The sequence below is a fragment of the Gracilinanus agilis genome, chromosome 3, assembly GCF_016433145.1.
Source record: "Gracilinanus agilis isolate LMUSP501 chromosome 3, AgileGrace, whole genome shotgun sequence".
Classification (NCBI taxonomy): Eukaryota; Metazoa; Chordata; class Mammalia; order Didelphimorphia; family Didelphidae; genus Gracilinanus; species Gracilinanus agilis.
The window spans coordinates 121,806,960-121,811,424 of record NC_058132.1 but is presented as its reverse complement, the minus strand read 5'-3'; the positions used below and the strand labels follow the sequence as shown (position 1 = coordinate 121,811,424).

At 31.4% G+C, this 4,465-nt stretch overlaps 1 non-coding gene across 1 annotated transcript; it reads right to left on the bottom strand.

The window, feature by feature from the left end:
* Positions 1–3,641: 3,641 nt before the first annotated feature.
* Positions 3,642–3,745, bottom strand: LOC123243380. The gene has a single exon (XR_006505922.1). It is a non-coding gene; the product is annotated as a U6 spliceosomal RNA (small nuclear RNA).
* Between the last annotated feature and the right edge of the window lie 720 nt (positions 3,746–4,465).

The following is a 4,465-nucleotide window of genomic DNA, read 5'->3' as shown; positions in this document are numbered from 1 at the left end:
AAAAGATATGAATATGCAATTTTCAAATGAAGGGAATAAAGCCATTAATAATCATATGAAAAAAATGTTCTAAATCACTCTTGATTAGAGGAATGCAAATTAAAACAACACACCTATAAGATTGGCCAATATGTCAGTAAAGGAAAGTGATAAATATTGGAAGGAATAAGGTAAAATTGGGACAATCAATGCATTGTTGGTGGAATTGTGAATTGATCCCAACATTCTAGAGGGTAATTTGATATCCTTTGATCCAGTAATACCACTATTGGGTCTATATCCCAAAAAAAAATCATAAAAAAGGGGAAATGACCTACTTGTATAAAAATATTTCTGGTAACCCTTTTTGTAGTGGCAAAGAATTGGAAATTAAAGGATTGCCCCTCAATTTGTGATTGGCTGAACAAATTGTGGTACATGTTGGTGATGCAGAGTGAAAAAAGCTGAACTGGGAAAACATTATGCACAGTAACAATAGTGTATGACTATCAACTATGAAAACTTTGCTGCTCTCTGCAATGGAAGGATCTGGGACAATTTTGAAAGAATTATGACAGGGAATGTTGTCCACCTTCAGACAAGAACTGGTAGAGTCAGATGAATACAGATCAAAGCATACTATCTTTCACATCAGTGTATTTTTGGCTTTATTTGGGGTTTTTGGTTATGTATAAGTGTGCTCTTACAACAATGACCAATATGTAAGTGTGATTTTCATGTTAATAAAAAAAATCATCAATAAAAATTAGAAATGCTGATGCTTAATATAATATACTGCAACTTTACTAGGGTTATTAATTGTTCCTTTTAGCTTTTGGTTGATTCTCTGGGATTCTTCATGTATACTACTATATCATTTTCAAAGACTGTTAATTTTGTTTTCTCATTCCCTATTCTAATTCCCTTAATTTCTTTTTCTGCACTTATTACTATAGCTAACATTTCTAATAAAACATTAAATAGTAGTGGTGATAATGGCCATACTTGATTCACCCCAAATCATATTGGGAAGGGTTCTAGATTTTTCCCATTACAGATAATGCTTGCTGAATGGTTTTAGAAAGATGCAGTTCATCAGTTTAAGGAAAGCTTGGTTTATTCCAATGTTTTCTAATTTTTTTTAAAATAAGCAACAGGTGTCCTGTTTTAAATCAAAGGCTTTTTTATACCTATTGAAATAGTCATATGGTTTCTGTTGGTTTTGTTATTGATATGGTCAATCATGCTGATAATTTCCCTAATATTAAAACATCTTTGCATTCCTGGTATAAAACTTACCTTGCCATGATGTATAATCATCTTGCTATAATCTCCTTGACAGTATTTTATTTAAATTTTTGCATCAATATTCATTAGAGAGATTTCTCTTTAGTTTTCCTTCTCAATTTTAGCTCTTCTTTGTTTCAGTATCAGTACCATATTGGTGTCACAAAAGGAATTTGGAAGAATTCTTTCTTCCATTATTTTCCAAAATAACTTGTGTAGTATTGCAATTAATTGTTCTTTGAATGTTTGGTAGAATTTATTTGTGAATCTATCTGACTCTAGGGCCTTTTCTTAGTGAATTCTTTAATGGTTTGTTCAATTTCTTTTTTGGGGGGTAATGAGGTCATTTAAATATTCTATTTCCTTTTTTACTAATCTGAGCTGTTTATATTTTTGTAAACATTCATCTATTTCACTTAAAGTGTCAGATTTATTGGTAAATAATTGAGTGAAATAACTCCCAATAATTGTTTTAATTTCTTCTTTATTGGTTGTGATTTCATCTTTTCTATTTTTGAGACTGGTAATTTGATTTTCTTCTTTTTTCTTTAAGTTAAATTATTCCAAGATTTTTCTATTTTGTTTATTTTTTCATAAAACCAGTTCCTTTTTATTTATGAGTTCAATCATTTCCTTATTTTTTATTTTAATGATCTGTCCTTTGATTTTCAGGATTTCTAATTTGGTATTTAATTGGGAATTTTGAATTATTTTTCTATTTTTTTTCAGTTGCATGCTCAGCTCATTGATCTGTTCTTTCTCTATTTTGTTTTTGGATGCAAGCATTTGGAAATGTAAATTTCTCCCTCCATATACTTTTGGCTGCATCTCATAACTTTTGGTGTGTTGTCATTCTTTTTTTTCTTTTTACTTTTTTCCATGGTTACATGATTCACATTGTCTCCCTCCCCTCTTAACTCTCCTCTCCAAGAGTTGACAAAAAATTCAATCTGGTTTACACATGTATTATCACTCAAAACCAATTTATATAGTATTCATTTTTGTAAAAATGTAATCTTTTAAAACCAAAACCCCAAATCATATACCCATGTAAACAAGTGATAAATCATATTTTCTTCTGCATTTCTACTCCAACAGTTCTTTCTCTAGCTGTCGATAGCATTCTTTCTCATATGTCCTTCAGAATTGTCCTGGATCATTGCATTGCTATTAGTAGTAAGATCTGTTACATTTGATTGTCCCACAATGTTTCTGTTACTGTGCATAATGTTCTCCTGGTTCTGATTATTTCACTCCACATCAGTTCATGGAGGTCCTTCTAGTTCTTAAATAAATCATCCAGTTCATTATTCCTTTTAGCACAAAAATATTTCATCACCATCATATACCACAATTTGTTCAGCCATTCCCCAATTGAGGGACATCCCTTAGTTTCCAATTCTTTGTCAATACAAAAAGCACAGCTATAAATATTTTTGTAAAACAGGTGCTTTCCCATCTTTTTTATCTCTTTGGAATACAGAACCAATAGTGGTATTTCTGGATCAAAAGGTATGTATTTTTTATATCCCATTGAACGTAATTCCAAATTGCCCTCCAGAATGACTGGATCAATTCACAACTCCACCAGCAATGCATTAGTGTCCCAATTTTGCCACATCCCCTCCAACATTTATTATTTTCCTTTACTGTTATATTGGTCACTCTGCTAGTTGTAAAGTGTTAACTCAGAGCTGTCTGATTTACATTTCTCTAATCAGGAGGGATTTAGAATACTTTTTCATATGATTATTTTTTTAACCCTTGTACTTCGGTGTATTATATGATTATTGATAGTTTTGATTTCTTCATCTGAAAACTGTCTGTTCATATTGCTTGACCATTTGTCAATTGGGGAATGATTTGACTTATAAATTTGACTTAGTTCTTAATATATTTGAGAAATTAAACCTTTGCCAGAGGAATTTGTTATAAAAATTTTCCCCAGTTTGTTGCTTCCCTTCTAATCTTGGTTGCATTGGTTTTGTTTGTACAACCACTTTTTAATTTAATATAATTAAAACTATTCATTTTACATTTTGTTTTCTATCTCTTGTTTGGTCTTAAATTCTTCCTTCTCCATAGTTCTGACAGGTAAACTATTTTTGAATTCACCTAAATTACTCATAATATCTCTATGCTTAAGTCACATACCCATTTTGAACTTATTTTGGTATAGGGTGTGAGATATTGATCCAAACCTAATTTTTGGCAGACTCTTTTTTTTTTTTTTAATTTCCCAGGAGTTTTAGTCAAATAGTGAGTTTTTATCCTAAACCTAGGATCTTCGGGTTATCAAACACAAGACTGCTGAGGTCATTTACCCCTAACCATTTCCGTTGATTCACTCTTCTATCTCTCAGCCAATACCAGATAAAAATGCAGAATATGTAAGGAATTTGCATGTCATCCTTGTGCAAGGATCATGCTAATCTTCTCTATATCATTCCAATTTCATTTTTAAAGTTTTATTTTTTAAATCTTTTACCTTCCATCTTAGAACCAATACTGTGCATTGTTCCAATGCAAAAGAGTGGCTAGGGCTAGGCAATGGCGGTTAAGTGACTTGCCCAGGGTCACACAACTAGGAAGTATCTAAGGCCAGATTTGAACCCAGGACCTCCCATTTCTAGACCTGGCTTTCAATCCACTGAGTCATCTAGCTGTCCCCTTATCATTCCAATTTTAGTACATGTATTGCTGAAGCAAGCACTGTTTTCATTCTTTTTAAAGAAATTATTGATTGTTTCTATGATTTGTTCTCTAACCTATTCATTCCTTAGGATAAGATGATTTCATTTTTGAATTAATTTTCAATCTTTCTGTTGTACTTTCTTTAATGTAATTTTATTGCATTATTCATAACTGTATTAAAAAGATGAATTTAATATTTCTGCTTTTCTACATTTGGTTACCAAGTTTTTATGCACTAATATATGGTCAATTTTTGAGAAGGTGCCACATGTGACTGAGAAAATGCTATATTCTTTTCTATTCCCATTCAATTTTCTCCATTGGTCTTTAATATCAAAATTTTCTAATGTACTTTTTACCTCCTTAACTTCTTTCTTATGTATTCTTTGGTGGGATTTGTCAGTTTCTGAGAGGGGAAGGTTGATGGTCCTTACTAGTAAACTTTTGCTCTCTATTTCTTCCTTTTGGAATTTGGAAGAGTGATGCCATTTTTTGCATATATATT